The sequence below is a fragment of the Manis javanica genome, chromosome 12, assembly GCF_040802235.1.
Source record: "Manis javanica isolate MJ-LG chromosome 12, MJ_LKY, whole genome shotgun sequence".
In the NCBI taxonomy this organism is placed as follows: Eukaryota; Metazoa; Chordata; class Mammalia; order Pholidota; family Manidae; genus Manis; species Manis javanica.
The window spans coordinates 71,061,882-71,085,776 of NC_133167.1; the positions used below are offsets into that span (position 1 = coordinate 71,061,882).

General features: G+C 41.9%; 1 long non-coding RNA gene across 1 annotated transcript in view; it reads right to left on the reverse strand.

Annotated features, from left to right (window-relative positions):
- Window positions 1-879: 879 nt before the first annotated feature.
- The window catches only part of LOC118970556 (uncharacterized), a 50,948-nt gene continuing 27,932 nt past the window's right edge, over window positions 880-23,895 (reverse strand). The window contains exons 3-5 of the long non-coding RNA XR_005058613.2: window positions 8,976-9,025; window positions 4,186-4,336; window positions 880-1,360 (exon numbers count right to left, since the gene is read on the reverse strand). This is a non-coding gene — a long non-coding RNA (uncharacterized lncRNA). The remainder of the gene's footprint in view (window positions 1,361-4,185; window positions 4,337-8,975; window positions 9,026-23,895) is intronic.

Genomic DNA, 23,895 nt, shown 5'->3' on the forward strand with positions numbered 1-23,895 from the left:
GATCCAGTTACTTTCCCTTCCCCTAAAAAATCTTCACACTTAAAATAATAGAGAAGTGGAATCATCAGGGAAATACAAATGAAAACTACAAGGAGGTATCACCTCACACCAGACAGAATAGCTAATATTAACAAGATAAGAAATAACAAGTGTTGGAGAGGATGTGGAAAAAAGGGAATCGTCATACACTGTTGGTGGGAATGTAAATTGGTGTAGCCACTGTGAAAGCAGTATGGAGATTCCTCAGAAAACTAAAAACAGAACTACCATATGATCCAGCAATTCCACTTCTGGGAGTTTACCTAAAGAAAACAAAATTCAGAGTGATAGTGCACCCCTATGTTTCTTCCAGCATTATTGAAAATAGCCAAGATATGGAAGCAACCTAAGTATCTATCAATAGATGAATAGATAAAGAAGGTGTGGTACATACACACAATGGAATGTTACTCAGCCATAAAAAAGAATGAAATCTTGCCATTTGCAACAACACAGATGGACCTACAAGGTATTATGCTGAGTGAAAAAGGTCAGACAAAGACAAATACATGATTTCACTTGCATGTTGAATCTAAAAACACAACAAACAAATAACAAATGAAACAGACTCATAAACAGAGAACAGACTGGTGGTTGTCATAGAGAAGGGGAGTGGGAGGAATGGGTGAAATAGGTAAAGGGGACAAAAAGGTTCAAACATCTAATTATAAAATTAGTTATGGGATGAAAGTACAGCAGAGAGAATATAGTCAATAATTATAATATCTTTGTATGTTTACAGACGGTAATTACATTTAACATGGTGAGAATTTAGTAATGTATATAATTGTCGATTCTATATGTTGTGCACCTGAAACCAATGTAATATTCTATGTCAACTACATTTCAGCAAAAGGATAATAGGAAAGTGGATAATAGAGAAATAAACACAACTTAACAGAGTTATATTAACAAAGCAAAATAGAGGTATCAATAGAATTCTCAACATTGATTTCAAGGCAAATGATTAAGTAGGATAAAGAGGCTTATTATCCATTGACGACAGATAAAATCAACAAGAAAATACTGAGCTTTCACACACCAAGCAAGGTAGTGTTAGAATAATATAAACCATTAACTGTTAAAGAATGGACGAATTTGAGAAAAACACAATCACACTCCTTTCTCAGAACTTGAGGACAAGTGAGAGAACTTTATTTAACAAACTGAGAAAACACTTTTTTTTTTAGACGACTTGTTCACATACTAGCCAATGGAGGAAATCTCAATAAATGCCCCCAAATAGAGGTAACAAAGACTACATTTCTGAATGGTTGAACTTCAACCCCAGGTGGTCAGCATTTTGCCAGTTTTGTTCACCCTATTAGGTAGGAAAATAGATATGAGTGTGATGAAAACAGAATAAGGCCAGTAAAGCCCACTAGAAGGGACTCAAAGAGTTAACCAGTTAGTCAATTGAAGCTCGAAGACCAGGAGCAACTTGGCCTAGAAGTTTGAATACTCCCCAGATAAAGAAAAAGTATCTCAGCATAGCCTATGTTTTCACTGTGTCAAACAGCACATATCATTGTAAGATTTACTTTAGCACCTGCTAAAAGGCCCAGCTTATCCAGGAAGAATTCTATCTTAGAGTTAAGATAGCCTTTTAATCAAATGGACCGTGGCTCCGCCCACCTTGGAGGCAGGACAGATAGTCTTGATTGATATGCTTCCAGACAGAAACTGACACTCTGGAAAGGAATCAAAGCAGAAAATTTCTTGTGTAAGTTAAAAGAAGAAACTTAATGTCTTATCAAAGATGAACATTCTGGGACCATTGGGCAGGTCCGCACCTGGCCCTTTGTCACTTTCCTGAAAATCCTCAACGGCCTGTAAAACTCCAGACCCTAAATTAAACGGTTAGGCGTGCACGTCTCTCTAAAGTCGCCTGCACTTTCTAAGTGTGTAGCCTTAAACTTTCTGTCTTCAGCCTTTTAGGGGGTGCTCCTCTCTCTGAGGTCAATGCACTAACTGCATAATTTTAAATAAAACTTTTACTCTGCTTCACTACTATGTCTCTGCCCTTCAGTTCTTTGCTGCGGTGGGGACAAGAACCAAGGAAAATACACAACACTCCCCCAACATATTAGGAAAATACACAACACTCCCCTAACAACCCCATACCTCAGCACCTAACATGTTGGTAGGGTCCGTGAGTATTGGTTACACAAGGGAAAAAAAGGATGAGCCACAATACAACTCAAAACATGAAAAACATATCTTCCCCTCAATATAATCCCTTAGAAATTTCAATAACTCTCTTAAAAATAATTCTTCTGCCAAAGGGAAAACTAAAATGCAAGCTAGAACCTACTCAGAAATAACGGGTAATAAGAATGCTGTATATGAATGTGTGCCACGTGCTGATTTACTTTGTGGAAAATTTATGATCTTAAATGCATTTCTTAAAAAATACAAAAGATTAAAAATAAATGAAAAAAGTATTCCACTGAAGAAGGTAGAAACAGGTAGTAGAAAATAAAAGGGAACAATCATAAAATGAAAACAGAAAAAAAATGAACTAAAGAATAAGAAAATCTGTATACCTAACAAGTTAAATAATGTGACCTCCAGTCTGACTATGAGAAAAATAGAAAACAAAAGCAAAGTCTATAAGGAATAATAAAAGGATGAGATAATTTGGAGTTTTTTTCTAATTAAGAAAACATCATGCTTTACTCATATCATTACATTTAAAGTTGAGAGGAAATGGCTGATTTTTAAAGAAGATACAAGGGATCAAACTGACTTAAGAACATCAAACTGACATCAAGTAACAACTCCTTGGTGGGTCAAATGTTCACACATTTTCCCAGTTTATCGTTTGTTGATTTTTATGGTGCCTTTAGCCAGACAGAATCTCTCCTGCCCTGAAATTAGATATTCTCCTATAATTCTTCCTTATAACTTACAGATTTTAAAAATTAAATTCTTCAGTTATTTATGGTGTGAGGTAGGGATCTACCTTTATTTTCTCCCAGGTAGATAGCCCACTGTGTCAATATCATTTGTTAATGCAAGACTTAGTACCACTCCATTAAAAAAATACATAAATGGCTAACTTAAAAAACTGTCAAAAGGTTGGGATATGTATTTCACTGAGAAGGAAATAGACACCAATATATATATATGAAACAAAAATACTATATACCACTTTATTAAAGAATATAACCAAAACAATCATGAGATACTGATTTTTGCCTACCATATTGGCAAATATTTTAACACTTAATCATTTTTAGTAAGAGTAAAGGCATGGAAAAAAGGTAACTACTGAGGTTATTGGTGAAATTATAAGTATATACAGCCCTTCTGAGGCAGTTTAGCAGTACTGGTTAGAATTTTGCATGTGCATATCCTTTAAACTAATAGTCTTCATTCTAAATATTTGTCATGGAGAAATTCTCCACATGTACACAAATGAATGTATACAAGAGTGTCAGTTGCACTATTTTATTCCTGAAAAAAACAAAAACAAAACTGAGAACCATCTAAATTGTAGTGGAATATGGTAGACCCATAGATACCATATATCATAGAGAAAAATGAGCTACATCAGTAACATATTAATATGAAAAGATGTCCATTATATAGTAAGTGAAAAATGTGCATTGTCTCTCTCTCTCTCTCTCTCTCTCTCTCTCTCTCTCTCTCTCTCTCTCTCTCTCTATATATATATATATATATATATATATATATATATATATATATATATTTCTGCCATTCTTATGAGAATAAAATCTCCAAACCACTATATAACTAACAATTTTAACTCCTTGATGTTTCTTCAAATAAAGTTTTAATTGACTGAAGTAAAACACACATACAGAAAATTACACAGGGAACACACTTGTGTTACCATCGCCCAGATCAAGAAATAAAACCATTATGTAGGAGTCTGGAGTGCAAGAGAAAGGCATAGACTAAAGCTAGAGGTCTGGGAGTTAGCATAGAAGAGTAACTGAATAATTGTCGATGTTGGGTAAGACCGTCTAAGGAAAAGGTGGGAAGTGAGAACTGCAGAGGGCTGAGGAGTTGGGGCGCATTCAGATTTCAGGGATGGAGAGAGTAAACTGGGTCTGCAAAGGTGAGCCAGCAGGATCCAGAGGTAAGCAGAGAACCAGGTGGGGTTCCTTAGGGATGTACTTTATATCCTAGGATCCCGCCACTCCAGCCACAGCTGAGAGGACCAGCGGTGCCCAAGGCCCCAAAGGAGCTCCCTGTATTGGTCACTGACTGCCACACACAGTGACCCTCATCCCTCTGGGTCACACACACAGGGGCACGGAGCAGTAAGCTGAAACAGAAACAGAGAAGGCCGTAACAGAAGCGTGACAGGGAAGAAACCATGAGTTGGAGGGAAGAGGCCAAAAAGTGGGCAGCGTGGATGAGTCTGAGGACCATCAGCAAGGCAGCCGTCACAGGCGGGGCCAAGTCCGCTGAGAACCCGAAGCAGTTTCCCGCCCCGAGCTGCGAACCCTCCCTTCCCTGGAAGCTTGCGTTTCCATGTCCTTCCTGTCCTCAGCGGTGACCCGGGGTGACCCCAGCTCCGGGGCAGGTGTCTGAGTCACGCTTCCTGTCCTACCCTTCTTATTTCCTTGGGGCCAGGGCCTCCGAGCTGCTGGCCCCCGGGCTCCGGAGCGAATGAATCATTCCTGCTGTGGGCACCCCTCTGGGGCAAGGAGCTGCCAGCTCTGTCAGGTCCTGCTGCCGGAGCTGCCCGGGTAAGTGCACCTGTCCTCGGGACCGACGGCTCTCACGTGACATTCACCCCACTTCCTGCCTGGGCTTCTTTTTACCCTGTCTTACCAGAACCCTGGGGGCAGGGCCCCCAGGGCACTAATGCAGTGATGAGCCAGGGGGCCGGGCGGGCTGGGGGCAGCTGAGAATGCCTGGTCTCTGCCTGATCATCAGCACGCCTCTTCTCTGGGTCCCAGGTTCCAGGGCTGCCAGCGCGTCTTCTGTGTCCTGCCCCATGCACCTGTGCCTCAGCGCCGACCCGGCCCTGCAGCAGCCCCCGCGGGCTGGCCCAGGGGGCCTGTCACCCCAGGTGGCCTTCCGCTCCTGCCTGGCACGACCTCCGGAACCACAGAGGCCCAGGAAGTAAGTGGTGTTTGCAGACACGAGGGGGCTGTCATTGACGACCGTGCACAGGTTTGAAGATGCTGCGGGAAGAGATCCTCAAGAGGGATCGCATGGCACACCCAGCACCCCCGAGCCAACCGCCAAGGCTCTGGCCTCCTAGCACCAGCAGGACTTGGGTTTCGGGGCTCCTGCAGCCGTGCACCTGGTGGTTTCTAGAAGCTGTGCAGGTGCGCATCACCTCTGATACCTGGGGCTCCCTCCAAGAAGCGCCCTGTGCTCGCCCTGGCCTTGTGAAGGGGGCACGGACCAGCGCCGACTTCCAGGTGGTGTTAGTGCTGGTCCTGCACACACCCTCCAGTTCTGCTTCTCCAGGGTGCTCAGCAGCTTTATGGGGCCGACAACTATGGGCCAAACTATTGCCTGGTGCCCAGGTCACGGGCCTACTCATCAGAATGAAACTGAACCCCGGTGAGGGCGCACACATAGAGAGCCAGCACGGCCTCTGTGGTGACGTCGGCCGGAGAGGCAAAGCTTGAATTCCTGGGCCAGGACGTGTCTACCTCCTCTCCCCTGGAGCTTTAGGCAGACTCTTTCTGCTCCTGAATTAATAATTGGGAGGCAGGATTGATGCAACGCCCACCCCAGAAGGCCTTGAATGCCTAGCATTCTTCCCTCAGGATGATAGACTCGCTTCCTGACCAAAGCGATGAGATTTCCTTTGGGAAGATGCTGGGAATGGCACCCTTCGCCCTTTGCAAGGAAGCCCTTGGAGTGAGGAAACAGAGGAAATGTAAATAAAGCTTTTATATGTAATTACTTAAAAGATCTGGCAGAGGTGTCTATAAGGACTGTGCGGGTGTGTTGGAGAAGTCAGAGGGGTTCTTTGCATTGAAGCTAGGAGAATAGAACACAGAAATATTGTTTAGTTTCCTGTCCATCTGGAAAGGGCCAGTTTTCTGGTAACTTGAAATTGTGTCCTGTCTTCAAGTTTTGCCAAAAGAAATGTTTGTTAAAGCATCTTTAAAGGTTCATGTTGTAAACACTTGACCTTTACCCATCTTCAGCAGATAAGAGTCTGGGAAAACTGTCTACCTCAAAATAGGTGTACTTAAAAACGAAACATCTTTAGCACTTGAGTACATTTTTAGTGTAATTTACCTAGACCCAGATGTCTGACCTTTGTTCCTATGGCCCCTCAGTTTCCCTGTTGTATTTATCAGTCCATACTGAAACTGCTTATGGAACTGCTTGTCTGGGAAGGCTGGGAGAGGACTGCCATGTTCATTGCTAGCCCCTGGGCTGGTCAGCCTTTGGGAACTCAGAACATATGGGTTGGAATAATGCATGACGATTTGTGCCAGGTATGCTGCTACAGCTTCAGTTTATAATGCTCTAAGATTGTGAGTCTCTGGAAAATTCTAACCTCTTTTCAGAGACTGCTTATTCTCTCAGATTATTATTCATGGATGGAAAATTTTAAATAAAAGCATTGCTTTTTTAAAAAAAATTTTTATCTCCTCTGATCTTTGACTTCTTGGGCTTCATGTGTTCATGTCAGTGGCAGGCTACATAAATATAGTCATAGTGGTCGAGCAAGTAACATTCCCTTTATTTATTTTTCTCTCTAAAGGGCCTGCCCTAGTGGAGTCCCTCTTCATAAAACATTGAGATGGTTAAAAGGATAAAGATAGGAGCCAAACACACAGGCTCCCAGAGCCAGTGTGAACACAGCTGCAGCTTCCTTATCCGATAAGGGATATTGTAACGGCCCAATTCCTCACCACCCCATCCAACCTTCTAGCCCTGACTCCATGAAGGGATGATCATGAGTAGGGTGGGCTGTCCCCACAGGACACGCTGTCAGGATTGGAGGGGGTGGTCACTCTCTGAAATTAAAGTTGGTAAAAATCAACAGAAAAATGGAGTAGCCAGCTATCAAGGTGATTTACACCTAGAATGGGTTGGAATATATTTCTAATGAAACTAGGGTTTCTGAAATATCATATATGAGCCTCTGAAAAATACCACAGCCTCCCTCTGGGGAGAGGGAGTCCTGGAAACCCACGTGGGTGAGGTCTCACAGTTACAGAAGGCCTGGAATCTAGACTATTGATATTGTCTCCAATGAAGTTACAGGCACAGCCACAGAGATAGCCAACAGGATTGAAAGAGCTGCATGTTAGTCAACTCTGAATTTCACATTCAGGTTTCACTGCCAGACTACACTGCCTGTGGTACATTCTGAATTAATATTTGATATCTTTATAAAACTATCTTACAAATAGCATAATGTTATTGCCCTTTTCTGTTAAAGTTGTTAATTCTGGAAATACACATCTGTATTATATGCCACAATTGTTATCCTGTAATTGTTTGTTTTGTAGTGATAATCTCTAAAAAACAAAAGTGGCCCAAGACTCTCCTGACTTCGGAAATGTCCAAACCAAGATAAACTGGTCTAATTTATGACAGACAGCCTTTCCTACAGAGGTAATGTTCCCAAGCAAAGATCTCTGATATTTCTGCTATTAAGAACCCTTTTTACTATTTTTCCCTGTGGTAAAATTGCAGTATTTCCAGAATCTCTCACTTGGCCTTGGTCCATCTCAATATCAATAGGTGATTACAAGGGGGAGAGAGGGAATATCTGAACAGAGAGGGGAGGTGGGCTCCCCTTTTTGCAGTTGGTAGCGAGACACGGGCAAGCAGAAGTGGACAACTGCTTGTAAGGAATAAACATTACCTCTATTTCTCCCTTTGACTGATTTTGAGACAGGGACAATGGGCTTAGACAGAGTAGGGTGAGGGCTCTGGAAAAAGCAAGGCATGATATTTACAGTCAAAGCAATGTAACAATGTAAACTCCCTATCGAAACTCTTGTGTTCAGCATTATGCAAAGTCGAGGTCACACTAATTCTCTAGGGTGAAGATACCACACTAGGAATATAGGCATCTTCAGTGAGATGAGTTAAAGGTCAAAAGGCCAGGAACAACTTGGCCTGGAATGTTTGAGTGTTCTTCAAGGGTACTTCACTGTAATCCGTGACTTCACTGTTAACAGCCTTAATCCATGAATTCACTGTAAACATCCCTAGCAAACAGACAACAACCCAGCCCACCTTGAGGGCAGGGCAGGTGGTACAAGTTCACAACCTAAGCCCTCAATTCCCCCAAATCCTCAACTGTCTATAAATCCCCTAGACAACGCACCACCCTGGGCTCTCTTGTCCCCTCCTGGTGGAGCTCTGTCCTCTCACTTTATTTCTCAATAAAAGCCTGTACCTTGTTCTCCTACCCTGAGTGTTTGTGAAGCTCATTCTTCGGCTTCGTGAACAAGAACCCAGGCATCATCTTCAACCTCAAAGTAATTTGCCCTGGGCTGGGAACATATTTTCCCCCCAGAGTTACATCCCACACACCCCAGTGATGCTGGGGTTCTTGTTTGCAGAGTCGAAGAATGAACTTAGTAAACAGTCAAGGAAGGAGAGCCTGGGAGACTTTTATTGAGAGATACAGTGAGAGGACAGACAGAGCTCCTGGCATGAGCCAGGAGGGGACAAGAGAGCCCATGGTGGTGCATTGTCTAGGGGTTTTATAGGCAGTTGAGGATATTTGGGAACATGAAAAAAAAGCTTAGAGGTGTGGACTTGTTAAGTGGTCCCTGAATATGAAAAATTAACATAAGGAAATTCCTGCCTTGATTTCTCTTTGGGATACTGGCATCTTGGTCTGGAAGTATATCAAAAGGTGGCCTGCCCAGCCCCCAAGGAGGGCAGAGGTATTGTCTGTTTGCTAAAGACTAAGTCAAGAATCTTACTTGTTAAACTTCCGGGGTGACATGCAATCTTACCTTTAAGGTGTAATCCTTCCTGCCTTTTACTATGTTGTTCACAGCTGGGCCTGCATGATAAATTAATTGCCTAGGTTACAAACTACTTAATAAAGGCTGGAAGGAGAAAAAACAACATATAGGTAAAGGTAAAGAAAGTAAGCTGTGGGGGGAGGCGCCAAGATGGTGGCATGAGTAGAGCAGCGGAAATCTCCTCCCAAAATCATATATATTTTTGAAAATACAACAAATACAACTATTCCTAAAAGAGAGACCAGAAAATACAGTACAACAGCCAGACTACATCTATACCTGAGACAACCCAGCGCCTCATGAAGGGGGTAAGATACAAGTTGTGGCCCAGCAGGACCCAAGGGCGCCTCTCACCCCAGCTCCCTGGCGGGAGAAGAGGAGTCGGAGCGGGGAGGGAGAGGGAGCCCGGGACTGCTAAACACCCAGCCCTAGTCATCCGCACTGGGAGTGCAGACACACAGTGCGTGGGGTGCTGGATACTAGGGAAATGGAACAGCAAAACCTGCGAGAGCGTCCCCACAGGCGGCACCCCTGGGACAAAAGAAAAGCGAGTGCTTTATGAAAGTCTTAAAGGGACAGGGACCCCACAGCTGGACAGAAGCGTCCCAGCACACACAGCCCAGCAGCTGGGAAGCCCGGGGAACTACAGGCACCCTAACCCCATGGTGGCAGGGCAGCTCAGAGGCCCCTGATGGTGATAAACAGCCTCCCACCCATTCCCCCTCTGGCGCAGCCCCGCCATAGCGGAGCAACAGCCTGAGGCCAGCAAGGCCCGCAGCAGCCATGGCGAAGAGCTCCTTCCACAGCGGTGCCGGCAAGAATCAGGGTCCCCGTCTGCACGCAACTGCGCAGCACAAGCCACTAGGGGTCACTGTTCTCCTAGGAGAGGAAAGCCACAAACTAGCAAGAAGGGACGTTCTCCCAGCCGACAATGTGCCAACTCCCCACAACTACCTCTATCACCATGAAAAGGCAGAAGAATTTAATACAGACCAGAATCACACAGACATCCTCCCCTGAGAGGGAACCTGGGGAGATAGACCTAACCAATCTTCCTGAAAAAGAATTCAAAATAAAGGTCATAACCATGCTGATGGAGCTGCAGAGAAAAATGCAAGAGCTAACCGACAAAGTAGGGAGGGAGACAACAGAAATAAAACAATCTCTGGAAGGACTTAAAAGCAGAATAGACAAGATGCAAGAAGCCATAAATAGAATAGAAACCAGAGAACAGGAACGCATAGAGGCTGACGCAGAGAGAGATAAAAGGATCTCCAGAAATGAAACAATATTAAGAGAACTGTGTGACCAATCCAAAAGGAACAATAATCACATTATAGGGGTACCAGAAGAAGAAGAGAGAGAAAAATGGATAGAAAATGTATTTGAAGAAAGAACTGCTGAAAACTTCTCCAAACTGGGGAGGAAATAGCCTCTCAGATAATGGAAGCTGACAGAACTCCCAACACAAGGGACCCCAGGAGGACAACACCAAGACACATAATAATTAAAATGGCAAAGATCAAAGACCAGGACAGAGTTTTAAAGGCAGCTAGAGAGAGGAAAAAGGTCACCTAAAAAGAAAACCCATCGGCTATCATAAGACTTCTCAAGAGAAATCTTACAGGCCAGACAAGCAAAAGTTGAGGGAATTTGCCTTCCACAAACCACCTCTACAGAGTATTTTAGAGGGATTGCTCTAAATAGGAGCACTCCTAAGGCTAAATAGATGTCACCAGAGAAAATAAAATCATAGCAAGGAAAGCAGACGAGCTAAATACTAACTAAAGGCAAAAAATAAAATCAACTACTCATAAAAGAAGTCAAAGGAAACACAAAAGAGCACAGAATAAAACACCCAACATATAAAGAATGGAGGAGGAGGAATAAGAAGGGAGAGAAATAAAGAAACATCAGACAGTGTTTATAATAGCTCAATAAGCAAGTTAAGGTAGACAGTAAGAGAGTAAAGAAGGTAACCTTGAACCTTTGGTAACTACGAATCTAAAGCCTGCAATGGCAATAAATACATCTTTCAATAATCACCCTAAATGTAAATGGACTGAATGCACCAATCAAAACACACAGAGTAATAGAGTGGATAAAAAAGCAAGACCCGGGGCGCAGCCAGGATGGCGGCGTGAGTAGAGCAGTGGAAATCTCCTCCCAAAAACACATAGAGTTATGAAAATATAACAAAGAAAACTCTTCCTAAAATAGAGACCAGAGGACACAGGACAACATCCAGACCACATCCACACCTGCAAGAACCCAGCGCCTTGCAAAGGGGATAAGATACAAGCCCCGGCCCGGGGGGACCTGAGCACCCCTCCCCCCGGCTCCCGGCGGGTGGAAAGAAACCGGAGCGGTTTTGATTTTTTTTTTTTTTGGCGAGTGCTTTTTGGAAGCCTTAAAGGGACAGGGACCCCGTTGCTAGGGAGACAGGGCGGCGGGACCGGTGAGCAGGTGCCTGGGACCGGCGCCTGAGGATAAAGAATATAGTGCGTTTTTCCCTATGGGACCGGAGCATGGGTGCCTTAGACCGGCGCCTGAGGACGGAGGAAATTCGCGTTTTTCCCCTTTTTTTTTCTCTTTATTGCGAGTGCTTTTTGGAAGCCTTAAAGGGACAGGGACCCCGGAGCTAGGGAGGCAGAGTAGCAGGACCGGTGAGCAGGTGCCTGGGACCAGCGCCTGAGGACAAAGAATACCACGAGTTTTTCCCTATGGGACTGGTGGGCGGGTGCCTGAGACAGGCGCCTGAGGACGGAGGAAATCGCACGTTTTTCCCCCTTTTTTTTCTCTTTTTGGCGAGTTCTTTTTGGAAGCCTTAAAGGGACAGGGATGCCGGTGCTAGGGAGGCAGAGCAGCAGGACCGGTAAGCAGGTGCCTGGGACCGGCGCCTGAGGACAAAGAATATCGCGCGTTTTTCCCTGCGGGACCGGTGGGCAGGTGCTTTTTGGAAGCCTTGAAGGGACAGGGACCCCGGTGCTAGGGAGGCAGGGCAGCAGGACCAGTGAGCGGGTGCCTGGGACAGGAGCCTGAGGACGGAGGAAATCGCGCGTTTTTCCCCTTTTTTTTTCTCTTTTTGGCGAGTGTTTTTTGGAAGCCTTAAAGGGACAGGGACCCTGTTGCTAGGGAGGCAGAGCAGCAGGACCGGTGAGCGGGTGCCTGGGACCGGCGCCTGAGGACAAAGAATATCGAGCGTTTCTCCCTGTGGGACCGGTGGGCGGGTGCCTGAGACCGGCACCTGAGGACAGAGGAAATCGCGCGTTTTTCCCCTTTTTTTTCTTTTTGGCAAGTGCTTTATGGAAGCCTTAAAGGGAAAGGGACCCCGATGCTAGGGAGGCAGAGGAGAAGGACCACTGAGTGGGTGCCTGGGACCGGCGCCTGAGGACAAAGAATATGGCGTGTTTTTCCCTGCGGGACCGGTGGGCAGATGCTTTTTGGAAGCCTTGAAGGGACAGGGACCCTGGTGCTAGGGAGGGAGGGCAGCAGGACCACTGAGCGGGTGCCTGGGACTGGCGCATGAGGACAAAAAAAAATCGCATGTTTTTTTCTTTTATTTTTTTCTGTTCCCTCTATCATTGTTGCTGTTGTTGTTTTGGTTTGGAGAGTACTTTTTGGAAGTCTTAAAGGGGCAGGACAGGACACTTAGACCAGAGGCAGGGAATCTGGGGATCTCTGGGCACTCTAACCCCCTGAGCAACAGGGAGCACAGAGGCCCCTTACAGAGATAAATACCCTCCCGGCCGCTCCCCCTACAACAGGGCTCGACCACTTAGGAGGAGCAGCCCAAGCCAGGCCATGCTCACAGCAACAGCAGAGATAAACTCCATAGCAAACCGGCAGGTAGCAGAAGCCCTGTCTGCGCACACCTGACAAACATAAGCCACTAGAGGTAGCTATTCTCCCAGGAGAGGAAGGCCACAAACCAACAAGAAGGGAAGCTCTTCCAGCGGTCGCTCGTACCAGCTCTGCAAACTATCTCTATCACCATGAAAAGGCAAAACTACAGGCAGACAAAGATCACAGAGACAACACCTGAGAAGGAGACAGACCTAACCAGTCCTCCTGAAAAAGAATTCAAAATAAAAATCATGAACATGCTGACAGAGATGCAGAGAAAAATGCAAGAGCAATGGGATGAAGTCCGGAGGAAGATCACAGATGTCAGGAAGGAGATCACAGAAGTGAAACAATCCCTGGAAGGATTTATAAGCAGAATGGATAAGATGCAAGAGGCCATTGAAGGAATAGAAGCCTGAGAACAGGAACATATAGAAGCTGACATAGAGAGAGATTAAAGAATCTCCACGAATGAAACAAGACTAAGAGAACTATGTGACCAAGCCAAAAGGAATAATATTTGTATTATAGGGGTACCAGAAGAAGAAGAAAGAGGAAAAGGAATAGAAAGTCTCTTGGAAGAAATAATTGCTGAAAACTAGCCCAAACTGGGGGAGGAAATAATCGAACAGACCATGGAATTACACAGAACCCCCAACAGAAAGGATCCAAGGAGGACAACACCAAGACACATAGTAATTAAAATGGCAAGGATCAAGGACAAGGAAAGAGTTTTAAAGGCAGCTAGAGAGAAAAAGGTCACCTATAAAGGAAAACCCATCAGTCTAACATCTCAACAGAAACCCTACAGGCCAGAAGAGACTCGCATGATATACTTAATGCAATGAAACAGAAGGGCCTTGAACCAAGGATACTGTATCCAGCACGACTATCACTTAAATATGATGGCAGGATTACACAATTCCCAGACAAGCAAAAGCTGAGGGAATTTGCTTCCCACAAACCACCTCTACAGGGCATCCTACAGGGAATGCTCTAGATGGGAGCACCCCTAAAAAGAGCACAGAACAAAACACACAACATATGAAGAATGGAGGAGGAGGAATAAGAAGGGAGAGAAGAAAAGAATCTCCAGACAGTGTATATAACAGCTCAATAAGCGAGCTAAGTTAGGCAGTTAGATACTAAAGAAGCTAACCTTGAACCTTTGGTAACCACGAATCTAAAGCCTGCAATGGCAATAAGTACATATCTCTCAATAGTCACCCTAAATGTAAATGGACTTAATGCACCAATCAAAAGATAGAGAGTAACAGAATGGATAAAAAAGCAAGACCCATCTATATGCTGCTTACAAGAAACTCACCTTAAACCCAAAGACAAGGATAGACTAAAAGTCAAGGGATGGAAAAACATATTTCAGGCAAACAACAGTGAGAAGAAAGCAGGGGTTGCAGTACTAATATCAGACAAAACAGACTTCAAAACAAAGAAAGTAACAAGAGATAAAGAAGGATACTACAAAATGATGAAGGGCTCAGTCCAACAAGAGGGTATAACCATTCTAAATATATATGCACCCAACATAGGAGCACCAGCATATGTGAAGCAAATACTAACAGAACTAAAGAGGGAAATAGACTGCAATTCATTCATTTTAGGAGACTTCAACACACCACTCACCCCAAAGGATAGATCCACCGGGCAGAAAATAAGTAAGGACAAACAGGCACTGAACAACACACTAGAACAGATGGACCTAATAGACATCTATAGAACTCTACATCCAAAAGCAACAGGATATACATTCTTCTCAAGTGCACATGGAACATTCTCCAGAATAGACCACATACTAGCTCACAAAAAGAGCCTCAGTAAACTCCAAAATATTGAAATTCTACCAACCAATTTTTCAGACCACAAAGGTATAAAAGTAGAAATAAATTCTACAAAGAAAACAAAAATGCTCACAAACACAAGGAGACTTAACAACATGCTACTAAATAATCAATGGATCAATGAACAAATCAAAATAGAGATCAAGGAATATATAGAAACAAATGACAACAACAACACAAAGCCCCAACTTCTATGGGACACAGCGAAAGCAGTCTTAAGAGGAAAGTATATAGCAATCCAGGCACACTTGAAGAAGGAAGAACAATCCCAAATGAACAGTCTAACATTACAATTATCGAAACTGGAAAAAGAAGAACAAATGAGGCCTAAAGTCAGCAGAAGGAGGGACATAATGAAGATCAGAGAAGAAATAAACAAAATTGAGAAGAATAAAACAATAGCAAAAATCAATGAAACCAAGAGGTGGTTTTTTGAGAAAAAGAACAAAATAGATAAGCCTCTAGCCAAACTTCTTAAGAGAAAAAGAGAATGAACACAAATCAACAAAATCAGAAATGAGAATGGAAAAATCACGACACACTCCACAGAAATACAAAGAATTATTAAAGACTACTACGAAAACCTATATGCCAACAAGCCGGAAAACCTAGAAGAAATGGACAACTTCCTAGAAAAATACAACCTCCCAAGACTGACCAAGGAAGAAACACAAAAGTTAAACAAACCAATTACGAGCAAAGAAATTCAAACAGTAATCAAAAAACTACCCAAGAACAAAACCCGGGGCCAGACGGATTTACCTCGGAATTCTATCAGACTCACAGAGAAGACATAATACCCATTCTCCTTAAAGTATTCGAAAAAATAGAAGAAGAGGAAATACTCCCAAACTCATTCTATGAAGCCAACATCACCCTAATACCAAAACCAGGCAAAGACCCACCAAAAAAGAAAATTGTAGACCAATATCCCTGATGAATGTAGATGCAAAAATACTCAACAAAATATTACCAAACCGAATTCAAAAACACATCAAAATGACCATACACCATGACCAAGTAGGATTCATCCCAGAGATGCAAGGATGGTACAACATTTGAAAATCCATCAACATCATCCAGCACATTAATAAAAATAAGTACAAAAACCACATGATCATCTCCATAGATGCTGAAAAAGCATTTGACAAAATTCAACATCCATTCATGATAAAAACTCTCAGCAAAATGGGCATAGAGGGCAAGTACCTCAACATAATAAAGGCCATATATGATAAACCCACAGCCAGCATTATACTGCACAGCGAGAAGCTGAAAGCATTTCCTCTGAGATCGGGAACAATACAGGGATGCCCACTCTCCCCACTGTTATTTAACATAGTACTGGAGGTCCTAGCCACGGCAATCAGACAAAACAAAGAAATACAAGGAATCCAGATTGGTGAAGAAGAAGTTAAACTGTCACTATTTGCAGATGATATGATTCTGTACATAAAAAACCCTAAAGACTCCACTCCAAAACTACTAGAACTGATATCGGAATACAGCAAAGTTGCAGGATACAAAATTAACACACAGAAATCTGTAGCTTTCCTATACACTAACAATGAATCAATAGAAAGAGAAATCAGGAAAACAATTCCATTCACCATTGCATCAAAAAGAATAAAATACCTAGGAATAAACCTAACCAAAGAAGTAAAAGACTTACACTCTGAAAACTACAAGTCACTCTTAAGAGAAATTAAAGGGGACACTAATAAATGGAAACTCATCCCATGCTCATGGCTAGGAAGAATTAATATCGTCAAAATGGCCATCCTGCCCAAAGCAATATACAGATTTGATGCAATCCCTCTCAAATTACCAGCAACATTCTTCAATGAATTGGAACAAATAATTCAAAAATTCATATGGAAACACCAAAGACCCCGAATAGCCAAAGCAATCCTGAAAAAGAAGAATAAAGTAGGGGGAATCTCACTCCCCAACTTCAAGCTCTACTACAAAGCCATAGTAATCAAGACAATTTGGTACTGGCACAAGAACAGAGCTACAGACCAGTGGAACAGATTAGAGACTCCAGACATTAAACCAACCATATATGGTCAATTAATATTTGATAAAGGAGCCATGGACATACAATGGCAAAATGACAGTCTCTTCAACAGATGGTGCTGGCAAAACTGGACAGCTACATGTAGGAGAATGAAACTGGACCATTGTCTAACCCCATACACAAAAGTAAACTCAAAATGGATCAAAGACCTGAATGTAAGTCATGAAACCATTAAACTCGTGGAAAAAAACATAGGCAAAAACCTCTTAGACATAAACATGAGTGACCTCTTCTTGAACATATCTCCCCGGGCAAGGAAAACTACAGCAAAAATGAGCAAGTGGGACTACATTAAGCTGAAAAGCTTCTGTACAGTGAAAGACACCATCAATAGAACAAAAAGGAACCCTACAGTATGGGAGAATATATTTGAAAATGACAGATCCGATAAAGGCTTGACGTCCAGAATATATAAAGAGCTCACACGCCTCAACAAACAAAAAACAAATAACCCAATTAAAAAATGGGCAGAGGAACTGAACAGACAGTTCTCTAAAAAAGAAATACAGATGGCCAAGAGACACATGAAAAGATGCTCCACATCGCTAATTATCAGAGAAATGCAAATTAAAACTACAATGAGGTATCACCTCACACCAGTAAGGATAGCTGCCATCCAAAAGACAAACAACAACAAATGTTGGCGAGGCTGTGGAGAAAGGGGAACCCTCCTACACTGCTGGTGGGAATGTAAATTAGTTCAACCATTGTGGAAAGCAGTATGGAGGTGCATCAAAATGCTCAAAACAGACCTACCATTTGACCCAGGAATTCCACTCCTAGGAATTTACCCTAAGAACACAGCAATCAAGTTTGAGAAAGACAGATGCACTCCTATGTTTATCGCAGCACTATTTACAATAGCCAAGAATTGGAAGCAACCTAATTGTCCATCGGTAGATGAATGGATAAAGAAGATGTGGTACATATACACAATGGAATACTACTCAGCCATAAGAAGTGGAAAAATCCAACCATTTGCAGCAACATGGATGGAGCTGGAGAGTATTATGCTCAGTGAAATAAGCCAAGCGGAGAAAGAGAAATACCAAATGATTTCACTCATCTGAGGAGTACAGGAACAAAGGAAAAACTGAAGGAACAAAACAGCAGCAGAATTACAGAACCCAAAAATGGACTAACAGGTACCAAAGGGAAAGGAACTGGGGAGGATGGGTGGGCAGGGAGGGATAAGGGGGGGAAGAAGAAGGGGGGTATTAAGATTAGCATGCATGGGGGGGAGGGAGCAAGGGGAGGGTGGGCTGCACAACACAGAGAGGACAAGTAGTGACTCTACAACATTTTGCTAAGGTGATGGACAGTAACCGTAATGTGGTTGTTAGGGGGGACCTGATATAGGGGAGAGCATAGTAAATATAGTATTCTTCATGTAAGTGTAGATTAAAGATTAAAAAAAAAAAGAAAGAAAGAAAAGGGCGATTACTCCTTAACAGGATAAAACTATTGGTAAATCAAAGATCAACGCATGCTTTAAATATCCTTAATGTTGATCACTTAAAGGGTGTCAGATGATCAGCTATGGAGGTACTCTTTTCTGATAATATTCCTTTCTCTTAATAAAAAAAAAAAAAAGCAGTTACTGTGTGCTGACCTCCAATGAGTTCTGCACAGTGGTATAGAGGGCATGTCAACGTGTGGGCAAAGGGTCTGTTTGTTTCTATGCAGAAGATCAAGGCCTAGCTTGGATACCCAGAAAATGAACTAAGATACGATATGAGGAGGAGCTTCCGGCGTCAGCACTCTCTGAAGGACTTGTTCCAGGGGGATGATCAACAAAAAGCCTCCACAGGGATCTGGGCGAATCTGCGGTTGTGCCTCCATCCACCCCACCATTTCTGGACTTGCCATTGGAATGAGGACGGAGATGTCTAGAGTGGCATGTGCATACAGTGAGACAACGAATTTGACCGGATCTGTACTGTTGGAACTCAACCAGGAGTTGGGAGGGGTGCAAGGTGTAGCACTCCAAAATCTTATGACTATAGACTATCTATGGTTAAAATAACATATGGGATGTGAACAGATCCCAGAAATGGGCTGCTTTAATTTGTCTGATTTCTCTCAGACTGTTCAAGTACAGTTGGACAATATCCATCATATCATAGACAAATTTTCACAAATCTCTAGGGTGCTTAAATGGTTTTTTTGGCTTCACTGGAGATGGATGATAATTATAGATTTGCTTTGTTTATGTCACCACATTCCTATTATGTTAATATGTGTGTGCAAATTAGTTAGTAGTTTAAAACCTATACACACTTAAGGTACTCTACAAGAAGATATGTCAAAGAAATAATCAATCCTCCCATGTTTCCCTCCATATGCTACATCTGTAGCTTTTCTTCTTTCTACCTAATTACAACCCTTAAATAGAATTTGTGCCTGATATCTTATTTACCGAGTATCATAATTCCTCCAGGTGGTAAAGATACCTCGAGACAAGTGCTGGGCATAGAAGCCACAGGGCATAAATCTGCAAAGAAGTAAAAAGCTAACCTTTTCAAACAATATGGCTTCTCTCTCACTTACCAACTTTACATTTCCCTGTATGGCCCCGGAAGATGACTGGTTAGCCAGAGATGGGTAGGATTCCTCAAGGGAGGAACAACCTAAGACAGGCACAGTCACAGGGAGGCCACCAGGTGAGAATTTGGGGATCAACAGAGGTGAGGCTCAGAACCTCACCCCCCCTGCTTTGAGAGAAATCTTCTGCATCCGTGGATGTTTTGCTGCCCTTATGTAGCTTGGATTAATACTTAGTCCATAGGCACACACCTGATCATCTGATCATCTACATTTGCCCTCTTACAGCACTAAACTATGTTTTCTACCTTTATCTTGCATCTACCTACCACTTCAGCATTTTATTAAAAATAAAAATAATAATAATAATAAAGGGAGAAATGTGGGATCAACATATAAATCAAGTATAAAAATCAAACGAATATTCATATTTGACCTGATTGTTTATAGTACATAATGCAGGATCAAAACCGAAAGTTTCTGTGATGAATGCCCTTGTACTGTTCACCATGTAAAAACTTATTCACTATGTAAGAATTCGTTCACCATGTAAGAACTTGTTCGTTATGCTTTAGAAGATTTGAGACTGACTAGAATTAGGCTTGAGATGGATTAATGATTGTGCATTGAGCATTGACCCCCCTATACAGAATTTTATTGTTGTTAACAACCATTTGATCAATAAATATGGGAGATGCCCTCTCAAAAAACAAAAAAAAAAAGCAAGACCCATCTATATGCTGCTTACAAGAGATTCACATCAAACCCAAAGACAGACACAGACTAAAAGTCTAGGGATGGAAAAAGTATTTCATGCAAACAACAGGGAGAAAAAAGCAGGTGTTGCAGTCCTAGTATCAGACAAAATACACTTCAAAACAAAGAAAGTAACAAGAGATAAAGAAGGACATTACATAATGATAAAGGGGTCAGTCTAACAAGATATAACCATTATAAATACATATGCACCTAATACAGGAACACCAATACATGTGAAACAAATACTAACAGAATTAAAGGAGGAAATAGAATGCAATGCATTCGTTCTAAGAGACTTCAACACGCCACTCACTCCAAAGGACACATCCACCAGACAGAAAATAAGTAAGGACACAGAGGCACTGAACAACACACTAGAACAGATGGACCTAACAGACATTTACAGAACTCTATACCCAAAAGCAGCAGGATACACATTATTCTCAAGTGCACATGGAACATTTTCCAGAATAGACCACATACTAGGCCACAAAAAGACCCTCAGTAAATTCAAAAAGACTGAAATTCTACCAACCAACTTCTCAGATCACAAAGGTATAAAACTAGAAATAAATTCTACAAAGAAAACAAAAAGGCTCACAAACACATGGAGGCTTAACAACATGCTCCTAAATAATCAATGGATCAATGACCAAATTAAAATAGAGATCAAGCAATATATGGAGGCAAATTACAACAACAGCACAAAGCCCCAATTTTGTTGAGACAAAGCTAAGGCAGTTCTAAGAGGAAAGTATATAGCAATCCAGGTCTATTTAAAGAAGGAAGAACAATCCCAAATGAATAGTCTAAGTCACAATTATTGAAACTGGAAAAAGAAGAACAAGTGAGGCCCAAAGTCAGCAGAAGGAGGGACATAATAGAGATAAGAGAAGAAATCAATAAAATTGAGAAGAATACAACAATAGAAAAAATCAATGAAACCAAGAGATGGTTCTTTGAGAAAATAAACAAAATAGATAAGCCTCTAGCCAGACTTATTAAGAGAAAAAGAGAATCAACACACATCAACAGAATCAGAAACAAGAAAGGAAAAATCACGATGGACCCCACAGAAATACAAAGAATTATTAGAGAATACTATGAAAACCTATATGCTAACAAGCAGGAAAGCCTAAAAAAAATGGACAACTTCCTAGAAAAATACAACCTTCCAAGACTGACCCAGAAAGAAACAGAAAATCTAAACAGACCAATTACCAGCAATGAAATTGAAGCGGTAATCAAAAAACTACCCAAGAACAAAACCCCCAGGCCAGATGGATTTACCTCAGAATTTTATCAGACATAAAGAGAAGATATAAAACCTATTCTCCTTAAATTTTTCCAAAAAATAGAAGAGGAGGGAATACTCCCAAGCTCATTCTATGAAGTCAACATCACCCTAATACCAAAACCAGGCAAAGACCACACCAAAAAAGAAAATTACAGAACAATATCCCTGATGAATGTAGATGCAAAAATACTCAACAAAATATTAGCAAACCGAATTCAAAAATACATCAAAAGGACCATACACCATGACCAAGTGGGATTCATCCCAGGGATGCAAGGATGGTACAACATTTGAAAATCCATCAACATCATCCAGCACATTAATAAAAATAAGTACAAAAACCACATGATCATCTCCATAGATGCTGAAAAAGCATTTGACAAAATTCAACATCCATTCATGATAAAAACTCTCAGCAAAATGGGCATAGAGGGCAAGTACCTCAACATAATAAAGGCCATATATCATAAACACACAGCCAACATTATACTGAACAGCGAGAAGCTGAAAGCTATTCCTCTGAGATCAGGAACAAGACAGAGATGCCCACTCTCCTCACTGTTATTCAACGAATAAACCTAACCAAGGAAGTGAAAGACCTTTACCCTGAAAACTATAAGACACTCTTAAGAGAAATTAAGGAGGACACTAACAAATGGAAACTCATCCCATGCTCTTGGCTAGGAAGAATTAATATCATCAAAATGGCCATCCTGCCCAAAGCAATATACAGATTTGATGCAATTCCTATCAAATTACCAACAGCAGTCTTCAAAGAACTGGAACAAATAGTGCAAAAATTCATATGGAACCACCAAAGACCCCAAATAGCCAAAGCAATCCTGAGAAGAAAGAATAAAGTGGGGGAATTTCACTCCCCAACTTCAAGCTCTACTACAAAGCCACAGTAATCAAGACAATTTGGTACTGGCACAAGAACAGAGCTACAGACCAGTGGAACAGAATAGAGACTCCAGACATTAACCCAAACATATATGGTCAATTAATATACAATAAAGGAGCCATGGATATACAATGGGAAAATAACAGTCTCTTCAACAGATGGTGCTGGCAAAACAGGACAGCAACAAGTAAGAGAATGAAACTGGATCACTGTATAACCCTTTACACAAAAGTAAATTTGAAATGGGTCAAAGACTTGGATGTAAGCCATGAAACCATAAAACTCTTAGAAAAAAACATAGGCAAAAATCTCTTGGACATAAACATGAATGACTTCTTCATGAACATATCTCCATGGGCAAGGGAAACAAAAGCAAAAATGAACAAGTGGGACTATATTAAGTTGAAATGCTTCTGTACAGCAAAGGACACCATCAATAGAACAAAAAGGTACCCTACAGTATGGGAGAATATATTCATATATGACAGATCTGATAAAGGGTTGACATCCAAAATATATAAAGAGCTCATGTACCTCAACAACAAAAAGCAAATAATCCAATTAAAAAATGGGCAGAGGAGGTGAACAGACAGTTCTCCAAAGAAGAAATTCAGATGACCAACAGACACATGAAAAGATGCTCCACACCACTAGTCATCAGAGAAATACAAATTAAAACCACAATGAGATAACACCTCACACCAGTAAGGACTGCCACCATCCAAAAGACAAACAACAACAAATGTTGGCGAGGATGTGAAGAAAGGGGAACCCTCCTACACTGCTGGTGGGAATGTAAATTAGTTCAACCATTGTGGAAAGCAGTATGGAGGTTCCTCAAAAATCTCAAAATAAAAATACCATTTGACCCAGGAATTCCACTTCTAGGAATTTACACTTTGAATGCAGCAGCCCAGTTTGAAAAAGACAGATGCACCCCTATGTTTATTGCAGCACTATTTACAATAGCCAAGAAATGGAAGCAACCTTAGTGTCTATCAGTAGATGAATGGATAAAGAAGATATGGTTCATATACACAATGGAATATTATTCAGCCATAAGAAGAAAACAGATCCTACCATTTGCAACAACATGGATGGAGCTAGAAGGTATTATGCTCAGTGAAATAAGCCAGGTGGAGAAAGACAAGTACCAAATGATTTCACTCATATGTGGAGTATAAGAACAAAGAAAAACTGAAGGAACAAAACAGCAGCAGACTCACAGATGAGAATGGACTAACAGTTACCAAAGGGAAAGGGAATGAAAAGGATGGGTGGGAAGGGAGGTATAAGGGTGGGGAGGGGAAAGAAAGGGGGCATTACGATTAGCATGTATAATGTGGGGGGGTGGGCACTGGCAGGGCTGTGTAACACAGAGAAGACAAGTAGAGATTCTACAGCATCTTACTGTGCTGATGGACAGTGACTGTAATGGGGTTTTTGGGGGGACTTGGTGAAGGGGGGGAGCCTAGTAAACATAATGTTCTTCATATAATTGTAGATTAATGATACCAAAATAAAATAAAATAAAATAAAAAAGAAAGTAAGCTGTGCCAGCATGATTAACACAATAAGACATGGACTATGTTGAGGTACCTTCCTTTATCTGGGAAATA